The 18,529-nt window shown below is 40.7% G+C and overlaps 1 protein-coding gene across 21 annotated transcripts in view; it reads right to left on the bottom strand.

The window, feature by feature from the left end:
- SPTLC3 (serine palmitoyltransferase long chain base subunit 3) overlaps positions 1 to 18,529 on the bottom strand; it is a 295,028-nt gene that overhangs the window by 228,347 nt on the left and 48,152 nt on the right. For all 21 annotated transcript variants that reach the window (XM_021392178.1, XM_021392175.1, XM_021392167.1 and 18 more), the window contains 2 exons: positions 14,838 to 14,960; positions 2,986 to 3,135 (listed from right to left, as the gene is read on the bottom strand). The gene's annotated coding sequence lies outside the window, so the exon portion shown is untranslated. The remainder of the gene's footprint in view (positions 1 to 2,985; positions 3,136 to 14,837; positions 14,961 to 18,529) is intronic.

The following is an 18,529-nucleotide window of genomic DNA, read 5'->3' on the forward strand; positions in this document are numbered from 1 at the left end:
AACTGAGGCTCGGTGTTTTACAGCAACACAGAGCATTTCATTTCAGCCCTTAAAACAGATCCTTCCCAATTATCAGCATGCTTTACTTCCCCATTTCCACCTTGAACCCAGTTCGACATGGCTCCTGGCTGAGCTGCCCTTTTCCTTTGGGAATGGCCCCAGATAGTCTCTCCCAGCCATCAGAGCCAGCTCAGACTTGGCAACCCAAAACACAACAAAACCCCATCTTTTTTGTTTGTTTTCTTTCCTTGAAAAGCAAGGTAGCAGGGTGCTGGTCTGTCTTCCCCACCAACAGGTGCTGCTCCATTGCGGTATTAAGCAGCCCCATTGCTCCCCCTTCAAGACCAAATAGCATGATCAGGTAACAAAATTCCAAGTACAAAGCTTGGAAGGCATCCAAAAAAGTAGCATTCAGTACTGTAATGTGCAATGAAGAAGCGATACTAAATCAAAATGGTGTGACTGAGAAACACTTTTGCTTTTTTAAACCATCTCACTCACTGACAGACACTGAAGCAATTGCTTGATAGTCTTTGCTGCAGAAATTATTTTAAATGACCTCTATATCAAAAATTAAAAAGCAAGCAACCAAAAAACTCACCAAACTATTCAAAAACTCTCTCCTGATTTTAGGCAGCGATAGAGGAATCAAATGCTTTTTAAGGTTGCGCTTATCCTTTTCTCCTTCATTTCCTCCTATGTACTTTCTTTTCCCTCAGTGCCAAAAAGAAAAAAGTGTGCTTGTAAAGGAGGAAAACCGGGAAAGAAAAGATAACTCCCTCTAGGGAAAACAGGCAGGAAGGAGTGAATAGAAAGAGCTGTGATTTTTTTTTCCTTTTCAAATTACTTGGGATTGAAATAACTGAGATCTTTTGTCCTCTTCTCTTCCTCCTCCCCATTTTTCTTCCTGCTCCTAGCTGACGCACACCTTCAGGGCGCCTGTTTTGCTGCTGCAGTGCAGAGCCAGCAGATGCTCCCAGGAGGGGTTTTGTGCAGGGCTGAAACCAGCAGCAGAGCAGTGCTCTGTTGCTCTTCCTTGAGCACGTGCCATTGCTTTGTGGCAGTGATGCTGCAGGCTTATGAGCGCTTGGTGTTTTATATATGGGGAAGGACTCTGCTTAATACATGTGGGGAGCGCTTCCCGCATACGTACTGGAGCCCTGGCGCAGAGGCAATTAAACACTCCAGGCTGCACATGCTCACACAATTACCTTTTGTGACTGTCACTAAATAAATGCTGCATTGAGCCAATAAATCTTACAATGGCCTCATTTTGCTAGTGATGACGCCTCAGGCAAGGCCTACGTGGCCCAGAAAGGGAAAAGGTTAACTTTTTCTGAAATTCCCTAGTCCCACTTATCTGCTTCTTCTCCCTGAACATCTGCCAGCACCAGACACCTGTTAGAAATATTGGTTTGTATTGTTGCGGTTCCTGGAGTCTATCAGCAAACTGAGCGATTGGTATCGTCAGTGAGTCATTCATTAACCCAACTATTCAGTTTTGGCTAACCTAAGACTAATCACGTATTTAATTCCTGTCTAGCCGGACCAAATCAATCAAAGGGGAAAAAAAAAAAGACTGGGTAAATATCAAAGATCAATAGGTAATAAGCAAAAACCTCAGAACCTTATCTGAATGCTAACAAAGTAAAGTGAAAGAGATTGTTTCCCATCAGGTCATTCTACTTGCCATCGTGCTTTCTCCCCAGTTCAACCCCTGAAGCAACTGAAATACATGGTGAAAGCATCACAGCAGGAGTTTAGCGCTGTACAAAACCTCTCCCTCCCCACCTGGCATGGAATTGGTGCAGCAGCTCAAGGTAAAACGTGAAGATAATATTTTCCTGCGTGTTCCCTGTGAACTGGGAGCCACAACTACTGACCTTCCTGGTGAGGAAGCAGTGTTACTGCTGGTTGCTCCCAATGGCCATCATGGCTTTTAAAGGGGGAGCAGGAGCTGATTTCCATCTGTGAGTCAGCAGCAGAGATAAATAACCTCAATAAACTATGTTGTGCAAACTAGAGAGTAAATACAGGGAACTGGTTGTTAAGTTGATACCCACATGTATCCTCGGAGGTTCAGGTCCCGTGCCATACTCACTTCCTGCTATGGCTTTTCATAATACTAAACTAATAAAAACATGAGATAAAGTAAAGGTGCTGCTGCTGGTTTTCAGCTATAGTCAGATACACCGCTTTCAATAACATCAAGGCCAAACAAATACATCAAGAAGATAATCTCTATTGATGCCAAAAAAGAAAAAAAACCACAGCTTTACTGGAGTGATACAAGCAATCCCAATGTTTTGTTGGCAGCAAAACAAGCTCAGAGCACAGGCAGTCTGCAAACACCACCATCTTCAGGTCCTGCCAAGGAACTAAGACACCACACCCACCTGCCTGACACACGCCAGCCAAGGTCTGCTCATAATCACCAAGTTAACACACCTGTAACAAGGAGGAAACTCAGTGGCAGGAGCAGGCAGAAAAAGGAAGAATGGCTGACTTGCCTGTTCCCTTGCTCTGCCCTTATTTATGCCATTCTCTGCCAGTTTCTTCCATCTGGCTCTTTTCTTTACCTGAATTCTTCTTTCTGCATTAGTTCCTTCCTACAGTCGTCACCTGGAAAGAGTCTCAGTGCAGTACTGAGATCCCACAGAGATGTGAATCCTCAAGGTCTTTAACAGAGCTTTAATTCCCCACGTGTGCTGAGAGCTGCTATTTCTTATCTCTCTGCAGATTTCCTCACCTGACCATGCCATGATGTTTTGCTCACCCAGGTAACTCATGACACAACATACAAGCTGCAGGCTTCCTCTGTGCTTCTGAAGGTTCAGCTTCAAGCATCTGCCTGTTTCTCAAAGTCTCTGCTGTGTTTGCAAAGTTTGAACTCTCTTTTAAACAGTTCTATATACAGGGCACAGGAACTCCTGGAATAGCTGTACACCATGGTGTTCCCTAGACTGGGAGTAACATCTGGGTTACCTGTGTCTCAACTCCATTCTTTGCTTCTGAGGCTAATGACAAGTATGGTGTTGGTGGTCTCAGTGATCCTTGTGGGTCTCTTCCAACTCAGGATATTCTGTGATTGCATGATCTGTCCTGCAGCCCAGCTCTCGTTTCTGGTGAGAAGCCCTAATGAAGCAGAGAACAACAGCTATGTGAAAAAAAAGTGAAAGGCAAGGCAAGCTTTTATCTTCTGAAAAGTTAAAAATAAACAGTTTAGCTTTCAGCAGAGTGGTCTGATTAGAGGCACAGAAAACTACACTGATTTCCATGGAAATGGAATATTTTGTTGCTGCTACTTGATCATGTTCAAAAGTATTAAGAAAACAAATGAGTATAATTTCAATACCTGGAAAGCGCTAGTATATATTAAAAATAATTAAAATTAAATTGATTTCTCTTATAAGAAAGCTGATTTTTGGTCTCTTAATTGGTGTGTTACCGCTGGAAATGGAACATACCCTTGTAAGAGCTTGGCAGGAAATCATAGAAATATCAAAAGAACACTGCAGCAGAAGGTTACCCACATAGGCAATACCTGCACAGCCATGTCAGGGACATAAGATTTTCTGTATAACTTCATCTCTAAAAACAGTGAAGAATCTTTCTTAAAGTCATAAATCTTGCTAATGTTAAACCAATTACATAATGGATATTACATAGATTCTGTGAAAGAAGGATCAGGACTTGAATTTTATTAATTTCTAATGCATAGGAATTTTTTGTAGGAATAAGAAATATCTTTGCGTGCTCTAGAAGCAAAATAACTCAATTAATTGGAGTTCTCATCTTATTACTGTGGTATATATCTCCATAGGAAGGTTTTTTTCTTTCCAAATGGACAGTGTTCTATTTCAGTTTAACCCAGACAGTAACAAAATAATCGCTTAAAATGGGGCACCACTGTCATGACCTTCACTGCAATAAATACTAAATACAGGTATGAACAGTATGCTGCTTTGTTAGCACAGTTGTAGTTATCTTTATAGACATGCCCTGGAGTAGGATCATCTCCAATATTTCAACACATAGCGATGGGATGCTGGCACAGCAGTGTCCAAATGCAACACATTTTCTAACAATCAATTATTAAAAAAAAAAATCCAAAATATCTTTTCCTAGCTAAAATAACACATTGTGACAATAACAACAACAAAAAAATCCATTTCCTCCTCTGTATCTTCAAAGTGACATTTCAACGTAATCAGTAAACTTATGGTTTCTGTTTTGACACTGTTACATTTTTTGACAGATTTTTTTTTTTCTCCCTGTAATTTTACGTGACACAGCAGCTTGGTTTCTATCTAAGAGGCTCTTGTACATTTTATCATGTATTATATTCTCTTACGTGGCAGGAACTAGCACATGCTTGTGTTCCAGTAGCAATGACCCAGGAAAGAAAGCGGAGCCAGAAAAGATTTGCTCTGATGAGGAGAGCGGGACACAAGCCCCTTTCCGAGAAGTAATTAGGCGTCTATGGTTAATGAGGAGTCGCAGTGAGCCTATTAACAGAGGGGCCATGTGAGTACAGCATTCACCAAGAGGATGAGTGTACTGTTTGCAAGTAACAACCTGGGTAAGGGCATATATATTTGATTATGGCCATTGCATAATTTTTGTTGTTTTGGACATTTCTGCGTACAGACACCTTTTATTATTTCCTGATGATTTTCTCTTCTCAGATAGGTTAATATTACACCTTCAAAAGCTAGGAAAGCTAAGAGCTCCTCCATGTTCACTACTCTCAGCCATACAGGTTCATGATACAAACCTGACTGCATTAAGGACTGAAGTTAAGAGCAGCAGACGAATGCTCAGGAGAGCTGTTAGGATGAAATGTGGATACCTCATCCACAAAGGAAAGGAAAAGCATGACATGTTAATGACCGAGAAGGAACCTATCAGCTATATTTTCATCCATTGTGCTGTGCTTGGCAAAAAAAAAACCAAAAACATTGGTGTACTCAGTTCACCTCTTCAGTAATTTTACTTTTAGCAGCATCTGAATTTGTATTCAATCAGCAGACCTTATTAAGTGAGCTATTTTTTGGACACCCAGTGGTTTTGACTCTGTATGTGTCCTTCTGTTTCTGGCCCAATGCATTTCTGCTTCAGCGCTTGCCGGAAGATACCTGAGGAGAGCAGAGCAAAGCCTGCCAGTCCCATGCTCTGCCCAAACAAGGCATTATGTATGCATCAGCAACTTTTATGTACAGTCTCCCTTTGAGTGCTATTTTCCCCTTTACATCACCTGTACAGCTTGTGCTGCATTTTACCTATTTAGCTTGGCCTTTGGTCCCTTGCAATACCTACTCTGTGAAGTTGGACATCCTCATTTCACTGTTGCAGCCAAGTTAAAAGGCACTGCTGCGCGGATGATGCTAAGCAGGAATCTCCTTGCAATTTTAAACAGATAGCTAGGGAAATCATAACGAGGGACTTCCAGCATATCCTGATAGATTAAACAGCACACCACTATGTTTGGTTTTGTTGTTGTTGTTTTGTTTAGTTAAAGCTAAAACCCTTTTAAAGCAAGTCCATGCTTATTTAATCGGAAGTAGTGACAATCGATTTGGACCACCCCAAAATGCATTCAAGTTCAATAAAGGCTGTGGCCTGACAAAGAGGCAGACCATCGCTGAGCAGAGGAAAGCAGCCTGCTTGGAAGCCCATGAAAGCCATAACCTGTCAGGTAGGAGGCTGATTTCCAAAGCAATTAGTGTAAAATCTTCCTCAGACCATTTTAATTCATCAGCTTTATTACCCTTCCCTTCAAATCCCTCAGCTGTCTGGCTTGATGCTTATATCAATCATGAAGAAGTTGCCAGTGAGAATCTTTTCAGTTAAGGCAAGGTCTTCCCCTTCCTGTGCACAATCAGATCTTCAAAACAGAAATAAACTGAGCTTCTGCTTGAAAGAAGCCTCCAAAACAGGAAGGATGAGAACTGTTGGAGTGGGTCCAGATGAGGGCCACAAAGATGCTCAGAGGGCTGAAGCATCTCTCTCACAAAGACAAGCTGAAGGAATTGAACTTGTTCAGCTTGGAGAAGAGAAGGTTCTGGGGAGATCTCATTCCAGCCTTCCAGTACTTGAAGGGAGCTTACAAGCAGGAGGGGGACAGACTTTGTACATGGTCTGATAATAATAGGACAAGGGAGAATGGCTTTAAACTAAAAGAGGGGAGATTTAGGTTAGATGTTAGGCAGAAATTATTTACTCAGAGGTTGGTGAGGCCCTGGCACTGCTGCCCAGAGCTGTGGGTGCCCCATCCCTGCAGGCGCTCCAGGCCAGGTTGGATGGGCCCTCGGCAGCCTGAGCTGGTGGGGGGCAGCCCTGCTCATGGCTGGGGGTGGGGCTGGGTGGGATTTAAAGTCCCTTTCGACCCAAGTTATTCTATGATTCTACGATAATCCCCATATTTGGACAACAGCAATTCTCATGAACAAAAGACTGGGGAACTGGTCATGAAGAAACGGGCTCTCTTAAAGGATGAGGAAATGATTTTCCCAGATGAACACAGATGGAAAAGGGACAGTTAAGTTCTTGCAGTTCTTCCTATGCTGCAACACAGCAGTGGGCCCAGAAACAATGAGTCTACCTGGCGACCTCTGCTTACACTATTGGCACAGTAGGAAGTACAGAGCTCTCTTAAGGGAGATTCCCCAGAATTTGACATCCTCCAAAAGACAGCTGGAAAACTGGGCTTAGAAAGGCTATGTTTTCAGGCATCACACATCATTTATCTGAGGCCACAATTAAGGGGGGCTGGTGGTAAGTGAGAGGAGGGCTGTGGAGGACATACAATGGCAGAAGCGTGCTGAAATACTGACTCTGCTGTCTGTAATTACATAAGTGCTTTCTCAAAAGGATGGGGAGAAATTTCCTAGGAAATTGGCTGTTTGAGGTTATGGAGATAATAAGTATTTTCAGAAATCAGCACTACTGCCAGAAAATAAAGTGGAAAACCTCCCCCATAGAAATGAGAAAAGGCAGAGTCAGGAATGCTGGAGGAGGAAGAAAATACAGTGATGAGAAAGCTGGGTAAATGCCTTCCTAAAACAATCTGCTGCAGGGAGCATGAAAATTAAGCTGGCTCATAGAAGAGAGGAATCCCACCCAAAGCTGCTTTTCTTTTTTTTTTTTTCTTTTGAGGAAGGGGATTATCTTGGCTTGGTTCCCTACAGCTTTTAAACATGCAAGGGAATTTAATTAAACATTGCTACTTTCCTAACGGTTATGGCTACTCTCTGAGGCACCCAAGACTTTCCAAATTCTTCAGGATTTGTCTGGAGATGGATTTCTTAATTAACAGTTAGGTTAGACAAGCAGTGGGGTCTGGATCTTGGTGCTCTGGTCAAACAGCAGCTCTGCTGGCTTATGAAGAATTGACATAATTCTGCTGAGATGCAGCCAGCCAAGGGTTTAATTTTGCTTGTTCTGTTCCTCCACGTCACCTGGAGTTTTCCACTGGGCACAAGCACAGCACTTGCTTGTTCTGTGCCACAAGGAACCCTGTGGTGTTGCTGCATGCTCTGTTTTGGAGGGACCACATTTCCCAGGTTGATCTTTATCTCAGCCTAAAAGCAGGATGTAACACTTAGCCAGCTCACAGGTTAACAGCTTTCTGTTCCTCTGATGGAAAAAGCCACTATGGGATTAATCAAACTGTTTGGGGCCAGAATGTAGGTTTATTCAGACTCCAAAAAAGCTGGTATCTGGGGCAACACTCTTCTGTTCCTGGTATTTGCAAGTGTACTTCTCAATACACACAATGCATCTGACTTTTTGCAGGTGTGACTTCAAACTGAATAAGGCTGAGTAAGCGCCCAGAGCTTCCGGGCCTTGTTAAAACACTCCAGCCTTGAAATTACATAACAGGAAAATGAAAAACAAACTCCTTTTAGGCACATTACGAGCTTATCAATTTTCCTACTAAGAAGTTCAGCCAAGTGAACAATAAAAAGTGACTATGGCTTCAAGCTGAGCAAAATAATATAACATTCCTACAAGACGCAAGCCTTAGCCTCTTTCCCCAGCTTCGACTGCTCTTCTTACTCTCCAAAATACTTGATTTGTCAAGAGTCCTCAACTTCTGGACTGCAGATAGGAACCAAAGGGCTAGCGTCAGGAATTTCATTGCTTCTGTCTGGGAGCTGGCTGCGAGGTGATGCCCACGTGCAACACGTGTCTCAGAGGCATGTGTCTGGGCCAGACAGGTCTGGCGGCACAACAGAGGTCATGCTCCAGCTGTTACAGTCTGCACCACTGGCACTGCTCAGCACCAACACTCAATGGCAGAAATACTAATGCTACCCACCAGGGCTGCTGCAAGGTGTCCGACTTTAATGCAGTCTGACTTGTGGGTATATGCTTAATATTGATGAACAGCTGGACTGTTCTTGCTAAACCCTTCTCTAATCCTTCCATTCCTCCAAAACTACCCAACAACTTGAAGCAGATATTTGGAATTGAAATTTCTACCTGCGCAGTAGACTTGTTACAAGATTAATTACAAGGAATAAAGAGTGTTAGACAACTACAGGTACTGCTACAAGCTCTACCAATAATAACAGATTCAGACCAGTGTGCCACATTTTACATGCATATCTATATTAATAGCTCTCTTCTGGTATTTGGCAGGAGATCTAAAGTTTTTATTAACATCCTTTTCTTGCCTCATCAATTAAAACAAACAAAAAATGCACAACCATTAAGCAAGGTCCTAAGCTGTCATGAATTCTTTCTACACGTACTGTAGTTGTAAATCGAAAAAGAAGCAAAGTGAAGAAACTACAGCTGTAAAGATGTAAAAGAGAAGCTATTACAGAGATTTAAAGCAAACAATATCTGTTATGTCCTTTCTGTCAAATGGCTCACGCCTGCATGTCCTTCTGCCATTGTGTTTGTTTTTTTTCCAAAATTTGATTTTAGCAACTGATTGATTTTTCTTATGGCATGACGTGATGAAATCTGAACTGACGTTACATTTTGCTAATGTACAGCACCCTCGAGCCAATATCAATTTTGTCTGTAATGGTTTTGCAAGGGCAGAGGTCAGTTAGGGGACTTTCCTCTTAGCTCCATCAGAACTTCCTGAGTTTTCATGATAGCGTTATAAATAAATCAGACTTTCACATTTCAAGAAAAGAGTCAGATTCTGAAGGGTTTCTCATATCAAATGAAGAACAAGTTTTACTTGAATGATATTTTAATTAAAAATGATCAGGAATGACATTATCCAGTCCTTGAATGTGAGTAGAACGAGCATAAAGTCTGTTGGGTATATACTGACTGTTTTCCAAAGCTTGGAAAGGCTTAGATTGAAAAGTTATAATTTGTATATGTATAACTCATACCGTGTGGCTGCATTCACCCAACCATTTTGCCTACCTTCACCTTCATTTTGGATTGCGTTTCCCCTTGAATCCAGACTACCTAAAGGCTGTTTCTGCACAATAACCTGACATACGGACACTGTGCTGGGGGAGGACCATATCACACACTGCACATCTCAGCTGACCGCTCTGTTAACTTTGATTCTCCACTCTCTGGGAGTAATGCTGGCTGATGTGGAGAACTAAGGTCACGGCCTTTCTTCCCTTCTGGCCTCCTCCTTCCTTTTTGGGAAAGAAAAGACTACAACTTGGAACTTCTCAGGAAAGAGGATGCTGCTGTGGCAGCCCTCCAGACCCCTAGAAGAAGGCCGTGCCTCCCAGCCTTACCCAGGAGGAAAGTCCACTCCGGGAGCAATTTTGGTACTTCCTTGTTCCCACAGCACTTGGCAATGCTGTCAGCTCATTGGCCACTGCAAGCAACTTCCCTGGAAGGATGTCAGCCCAGGACAAATACATTTCCATACACTGTCAGGATGTATTTCTCTTACCAAGAACAGTAGCAATGTGAATTCGAACTCGCTTGACTGATGGACTAGGTAGAAAAAGCTATTATTTTACAAATGCTGGACAGACCAGTCTGTGAAAATCTTTAATTACTATTATTATGGTTTACTGAGTCTCTTTCGGCTCCTGCACTTCCCTGTAGTTTTAGCTGAGCCCACTCAAATTCTATTATCTGAGCAGGTTTTCCCACACAACATCTGACAGATCATCCCTAATAATGCACAAAGTTATCAGTTTGACAGGCACCACCTTTTTATTCTCTTTTTATTTATTTTTCAGCTCAGAGTATGACACAGAGCAAGCTGAAGCCTCTTCTGCTTCTGCCTCTGATGAGGTAGAAATAATCCTTGGGATGTAGGACTCAGAAATGGTATTAAATCAGGGAGGGGCGAAATATGGATAAGCTCTTTAGCTAGGCTGTATACAGCGCCACTAGCCCCCACTAAATCTTCCCCCTTTTTTTCCAACTGACAGCTGCTTCCCACCATTTGTCTATATTTTTGCTAGGTTAAATGTGTATATACATAAAGTAAATCCAGCATGCAGCTGAATCAGTCTTGAGTTCTCACACAATTACAGATGCAAAATAGTGTACTTCTTACATGAAGTGATCCAAGGTGGCTCCAGCTGAGTTGACCTTGGTATGCATTTGGACTGAAACAGGTTAGGGAGTCATTGCCCGATGCTTTCTGCCCCATAATAACAAGAATGAAACCTCCAGCTATGCGCCACAGTGTCCAGAAAACACTGTTGGTACAGTGAGATCACAGAATCATAGAACCATTAAGGTTGGAAAAGACCACTAAGATCATCATATCAACAATTCATCCATCCCCACCACGTCCACTAATCCATGTCCCTCAGTGTCACATCTCCACAGTTCTTGAACACCTCCAGGGACGGTGACTCCACCACCTCCTTGGGCAGCCTGTGCCAATGAATTATCACTCTTTCACAGAATAAATTCTTCCTAATATCCAACCTGAACTTCCCCTGGAGAAATTTGAGGCCATTCCCTCTTGTCCTATCACTGTCACCTGGGAGAAGAGACCAGCCCTCACCTTGCTACAGCCTCCTTTCAGGCAGTTGTAGAGAGTGATATGGTCTCCCCTGAGACCCTTCTTTTCCATACTAGACATTCCCAGTTCCCTCAGCCAATCCTCATAAGACTTGTGCTCCAGACCCAGACACTACAACACAGTGTAAGCATGCATCAGTTCCAGCTGTCACCCTTTACTTGGCCAGTACTCTTCATCTCCTTGCATTACTCATCCCCAGGCAAGTCCAAGAAAACTGAACATAACAAATGGCCTCCCATATTCTTCCCAGAGAGGATGCTCAGAGCAGATACTCAGTAACTCTCCTAAGAAGACAACTGGAGTGAAAACATTTGTCTTCATAATTTTGGAGCCAGAGAGGAGATTAAATATATATAGATATATACACACACATACAAACATGTAGTCCTCAAGAGTAGGAAGAAAAAGTCCACACAAACTCTACATTTTCCTGTTTCTTTCCCATTCCAATCTCTAATTTTTCAGCTATAAAACGTCATGAAAATACCTTTTTTTCACAGCCATCATCAGCAGGTAAGACATTTGAAGCTAAAGTTTTATCTAGTGTTATCTTAAAAAGAAAGGAATAGTAGGACTGACCTCAATGCTAAGCTTAAACCATCCTAAATTCAAATGCCAGCTGTCTAGGAGACCTGAAATGTGTTACTTGGGCTCTGAGAAGTTAAAAGGAAAAGAAAAAAAAACCACAACTTTCTACTTCTCTGGCAAATTCTGAGGATTAAGATGCTAGGAATTATGAGTTTTTCAGTTCTTCAGTAATAACTTTCTTCATCACAAAGATCTGGTGAGATTAGATGACTAATTTACTTGGTGATATGAGAAATGTTCAAGTTCAAAGGATTTTTCTCGTCCTTACCTGAACTCTCATTGAAGAGAATTTTTTCACCTGAATAATGGCTGCCTTAAAACCAAGTTATAGGTCTCATGGGAAGGGCATTTAGGGTTTTAATTCTCAGCAGTCATGTCTAATTCCTCAGTGAAAAATGCCACGACACCAGAAGAAGGAAATTGGTTACTTAGATTGAAAACAAGCTGAACATTTATCATAAAGAACAGCTTAAAAAGGTGGGGGAAAAAGCCAGCATGTTATAAAGTAGAAACTAACACAGCAGCTAAGAGAAGAAAAAATAAAATCACAGGTCCATGGGATTCATTTTTCTGATAGATTTTCTGCTTCCATCCACTGCAATTAATTTGGTCAGATGATTTGCAACAGGCTTATTTCTCTTGATCCCCAAGAGTCTTAAAGTTATAAGGCTGGGTAACGATGTTCAGCCCCAGAGAGGCTTTTTCATAGTTATGTGAACCCTTGCTGGGAAAGCAGAGTGGTTTTCATCACTAGCTTGACTGGATTGAATCTGCAGAGATTACTTAAAATCAGAGACCTGGAACCTCTCAGGGGTTTTGTGACAGCCTATTCCTAAGTCTGGCATTGTACAGCTCGAGAAAGCTTGTTTTATGGAATTTCCCATGGAAAGCCAGTCTAACTGCAGGTCAAGAAATATACCTTGCTCCCATGTTACACTCCAGCACCCACACCAACAGGGAAATTAGTGATCCTTCTAGAGATGAAGAAAGAAGTCAAATGCTCTAATATTGCAGAAGCAGGAATTTTTATATGAAATACGGGGATACTACAAAGAAATCCTTTGCAGCAAGGTACTGAACTGGCTTCTGAGTGTTTCTCAGCTTCCTGCCCTGTGCCTAATAGATGCATGTCCCACAAATACCGCCAAGCAAGTGATGATTACTTCATCGTGAGGCTGACGGTGCTCAACAAGACCCAAAAGGACGTGGCAGAGATGGTCACTTTCTGCTGCACCAATATTGCTGCTGCTGTGCTCTTCTCCTGTATTGTTCATTAGATCTTTTTCAAGCATATTTCTGAAAAGGACCTGAAATTAGTTTTACGCAGAGCAGGTAAAACTTTTGGAAGCACCGCAGCGATGTCAGAAGATGAGAACTTACTTTTGACACAGCATTGTTCTCACGTCCAAGGGGATACCTAGGTACCAAACACTCGTTTTGTGGAATCCACATGGATATCAGTAGCAGAGGCTGTGAGTGCAGTGATAGCCCTGAGCACTCACGAGGCTCCCAAGGGATGGCAGATGTGGGCTAACTCTGCCAGTGAAGTGCTCTATTCAAGCAGTGTTGCAGCTCAGTGGATGAACTGCTCTCATTAGAAACCTAGGGCATTTTTGCATTATTCCTACATGAATTTGAGTTCCATTCAAGCCCAAATGCTCACTCTGCTACGATGAATCACACTTCCATTCCTTCTCCATTGTTGCCAGAGCTCATTTTCCCTATTGTTCTTCCATAAATTAGGGTAATTCATTCAGAAATGAAATTCAGTCCTATACAAAGGCCTTGGCAAACCTAAATGCTGTTGAAGGGAAAACAAGGGATGCTAGCTCTCCTAAAATAGGGAATTTCACTGTCACTTCTTTTGGCCAAGTTTCATAATTAATTTTGAAGCAGCCTTATTAGAAGCAGCCTCTGTGCTTTAGTCTACCTTAAGTATAAAAAAGATAGTCAAAACATACTGTTTTCCTCCTTTTTCTTGCTTATTTTTGTCTAATTGTTAATAGTTTTAATTAACACCAGAATTTCTAAGCAGCACACCATCTCCTTTTTCATTATAGGTGTTAATTGCAGGTTCAAATAAAAGATGAAGAAGAAAGTGAGGTAAACGTCAAAAGAAGTGCAACAGTGCTGGATGTGCAGAAGGAAATTACTTACACAGTTGTTTTATTTGGGCTTTGGTTGATGTATAACTACTTCATATATATATATATATATAAACACACATACATCCAACCTATATGTATTATTTTTTGTAACAAAATGCATTTCAAGCTATTTTCCTTTTTCCAAATATATATTTGTTTTTATTCAGACACACCTTGTTCAGAACAGCTCACAGTCAGATCTTAAGCACATAAGTCTAAGTTTTTATTATCAATATTGATTTTGGAAGATTTTATCAGTAGTTAGCCTTGTTCAGACCAAATTTTGAGGGTTTCTAAAATCTTGACCTAATCAATATCAGTTACCTCTGTGTACATCCATGCACACGGTTACATATACATATGGGAACAGCAACACTTTCCACATCACAGAGCTCCATGTATGAACACAAAAGAAATCAACGTGACAAAAGCGCAGCAGGCAGCTTGAGATGGACATCCCTCTAATTTTCCTAGCCTCTCCTGCCAGAACCTGCAAATCAGATTCCCCATCCTTGTCCTAAACCATGGAAAGAACAAGACCACGGCACAATTTGTCCACTGGTTTGATGTGCCTTCGAGGTGCACTATGTCTTCAGTGTCATCCTTCCCTGCATTCCCCAAAACTCAGGAGCCCATTAACTCCCAGGTAAGTGGAGGCACTGTTCTCCTGCCCAATCAACTCCATGCCCCATCGACACAGCTCCAACATCACCCTGAAGCCCTACACACCACATACAGTTCATATCTGGACCTGCCCAGAAATGGTGGTGCAGGAAGGAAGTTTCTTCTCCCTGCTTGCCAGAGAGCATGTTAAGGATGGCTCAGGACACTCACCTGCATCTGCCAGGTAATGATGAAGCACAGGTTCTATTCTTCTATATCAAGATCATAATTATAGATAATGAAGAAAACAGATATCTAGTAGATCATAACATGTCTCTTACCTGCCCAGCACTGAACCACAAAGTGCATAAATATTCATAAGAGCATTGTCCATACTAAATTTGAATGATATAGTCATCTCCATTTTATAGCTTCCGTCTGTGCTGCTCTTGCCCTAAGTCACACTGTCCTTAGTACTCATGACACTTAAATAATTAAGACTTACTTATTCTTACCTGCTGGTCAGATTTTCTCTCATTAATATGTGGGTATGTCTTCATCTACAGGTTCTGTCATTCTTTCTTTCCTTGGAAATCCTTCCAGTTGTCATTCTACATCACTTTTTCTCCTGTGTTCCACTGAAAAACAAGCAATCAAATCAAAACTTGTGTATTACATGTTACATGCACATGTGCCTCTTGCTGAGTAAAATGCAGTGATTACCAATAATAGTATTTCAACCTACCTACTGTCATCTCAAAAGAAAATAGAACCTAAAAAAAATCGTGGATGAAGGAAGAGTGTTCAACAAAAGATGAGCACTTTGTTGTTGAGACAAACAATAAGGCACTAAGCTTAATTTGTAAGGAAGTTGTGTCAGTTTTCAAAGATTACAATTTGAGAAGACATTCTGTGCAAAAGCATGCTGCCAAATTCGATGCATATCAAGGAATGTTTTGTAAAGACAAAATAGTGGAACTGAAAAAAAGTCTGTCATCTCAACAAAATCTTTTTAAAAATATTACAACTCAAACTCTAAGCTAGTTATGTGGTAACAAATCTGACTGCAAGAAAATCAAAACTGTTTACTGATGGTGAGTTTATTAAGCAACGTATGGAAAACATGGCAGATACAATTTATCCTGACAAAAAAAAAAAAAAAGCATAACAGATTTTTCTAGAATCAGTCTCACCATACTGTAGCCAGGCAAACTGAAGAAACAGGAATATGTATCAAAATAAATTTGGGGAATAAAGCTGCTAATTTCAAATTTTATGCTTTGGCGACAGATGAGAGTACTAATGTTACAGATACGTCTCAACTTGCCATTTTTATTAGACATATTGATAACAAATATAATGGCTTCTTTGGTGCCATTAAAAGACACAAATAAAACTCTAGATTTATTATTATATATTTATATGGAGCAGTAAAAATTACACTGAAGTGATTTTCTTTAACCTTTACCAACATATCTGGTATAGCCATTGATGGAGCCCCAATGATGACTGGTAAAAAAAAAAAAGAGAGAGACTTACAAAATCAATAGAAGGCAATGCAATTGCAACTGGCAGCTCACGTTTGATGAGATATCACTGCATCAGACATCAATAAAATTTACGTGTGAAAGCTTTAAGAATGGATAACATTGTGCAAACCATCATCAAAGCTGTGAAGTTCATAAAGTCTGAGTGACTGAATCATCCCCAATTCCAGGAGTTCCTTAAAAGTGTGGATGCTGATTATGAGGACATCATTTACTTTTCTGAAGGAAGGTGGATAAGTTGGCTAAAAGGCTAAAAAGATTTCATGATTTGCAAAATGAAATCAAGTCATTTATAGAATCAAAAGGAAAATTTGTGCAAGAACATCGAGATTAAAAATAGCTCAGACTTAGCATTTTTGGTGGATTTGACTGCAGATTTAAATGATTTAAACGTGCATATTCAAGGTGAAAATCAACTTTTCTGCACTATGTTTCAAACTACAACATTTGAAATGGATCTTAAATTATGGCAAACTTGAGTTATGGCAAATAATTTCATGCATTTTGATATATTGGCTGAACACAGTTCTGTGAACAGTGAAAACTATGCAGCTCTGCTTTCTGTTTTGAGAATAAAGACTATTCTCAAATCAAATAATTTGAGAATAGTTTTTAGGAGTGCTGAAAAAATCATCAATTTTTTGGTATATTTGCAACTCCATTTTCAGTCGACATAAATACATTGCCTGGGAATTTTCAAATGGAATGTATAAAGTTGCAATCAGACATTCAACTCCAAGCAAAATTTGATCATGTCTCTTTACTGGACTTTTATAAGCCCCATCTCAACAGAGAGAAATATGTCTCACTTCACAGTCATGCCTTATTTAACGTCAGTGCTTTTTGGCAGCACATACATTTGAGAATAACTGTTTTCCAGGATGAAGCACAGAAGAGCAATGTTAGATCAAAAATCTCTGGTGAGCATCCTGAAAATTCAGTAAGAACTGCAATCACTTCCTTAGAAATAGATATTGATGCATTAGTTTTGCAAAAACAAGGTCAAAATATTGTACATTTTTGTTGTCCTCTTTTTTTTTTTTATGTTTTAATAAAAAACATTTTTTAAAAAGTTTGGTTACTCATAACCATAACTATGTTACACAATTTATATATGGCCCAAGACAATTCCTCTTCACTCAATGCAGCCCAGGCAAGCCAAAAGTTTGGACACTCATGGCTTAGCGGATCTTCAAAGTTCAGATGTTCTTCACAATCCAGCATTTTCACTAGTGCTAGAGAAAGGTTTCTGCACTGCCAGTTCAGTTCTAGGCTATAGACTGATGACATCTTTCCAGATCCCTCTTTCTGTATGACTGAATTTCACCTAAAAAAATCACTGCTTTCTATTTTCAAAGTTAAGTTTATAATTTGTGTGTATATATATATATATATGTTCTTTCAACACTTCCACCCCAACCCCCTCCAGTACATTCTGATTTGTGTTATTCATAACAGCAACAAACTCCTCTTCTGTCCTCACTCCCCAGTTCAGTCCAACTCTCTATTCCCTAAGAGAAACTGCAATAATTTGCTAGGAAATCCCTCAGGAAAGGTTCTCATGATTTAACTACAGTATTTCGCAAGCCTTTCCAATTTAAGCCCTTGAAAAGAGTCTCAGGAGGAACATTGCTACGTGCAGCCTCAGTTTTTCTAAAGAAGTCCTTGTCCACTCATTAGACGCTCACTTCATATTTGCTTTGGTCCCCAACTACGCCTTCATAACCCACATGCTCTCCTTTTCCTCTGCATTCCAAGTAAAGCAGCAGATCACTTACACTCCTTAGTTCCTTTACCATCTCACAAAGAGCAGAAACTAAGATTTTGGGAGGCATTTGCACAGGCAGGAAGGTTTGCAGGGGTTGCAGTGTTTGGGGCACAGCCCGGCAGCTCTGATGAGCACTGACAACCAGATGACCCTGTTTGGCTCACCACTTGTTTCCCTCTGCTTTTTGACTACTCTAGCTTTATACTTTGTTCCTTCCACTTGCTTTCTGCTTTCAACTGTTGAGTCTTCCCCTGTGAAATGCTGCTCTCCTCTCATGGATTTTCTTCTTCTACAGGGTTTAGTTTTTCTTTCCTCTTTTTTTTTTTTTAATTTTATTTTAAATTTGCATTTTTCCTAAAGGAACTAAGACCTATTTTGCTTTAATCACTGCTCCAGTTAGCATCCTCCAGCCTTCTTCCAACCCCTTTCATTTTCACTGCTTCCTCCCAGTGGAGCTGGCCCACTCAATTCTGTAACTCCCTCAAATTTACTTTCTTAAATGTACTGCTATGTGCATAATTCATCCCTAAATCGAATTTGTTTCCTACAGGGATAATCATACAACCTTCCTTGGCATGCCTTTGAATCGGTTGTTATCCTTTCCTTCCTCGTAATTCCATCTATAAAGATATATATTTGGGGCAAGAAAGCTACAGGACAGACGAAAGCCAGGACCGCCTTTAAATCTGTTGTTGTTTTTTGTTTTCCTCACTCTTAAAATGATGAGCTAAGTGGCTTATCACATTAATTTTTGAGCCATTAATAGTGTGGAGCCTAATTTAGAAGCAAAGCTAACACATAGGAAAACCAAGCAGCACAGATGACAAAATTATCACACCTTCTCTGGTACTGGCAAGCAGAGTGAGGGCTGAGTGCTTGCACATGTGGCTTA

The sequence above is a fragment of the Numida meleagris genome, chromosome 3, assembly GCF_002078875.1.
Source record: "Numida meleagris isolate 19003 breed g44 Domestic line chromosome 3, NumMel1.0, whole genome shotgun sequence".
NCBI classification, from domain to species: Eukaryota; Metazoa; Chordata; class Aves; order Galliformes; family Numididae; genus Numida; species Numida meleagris.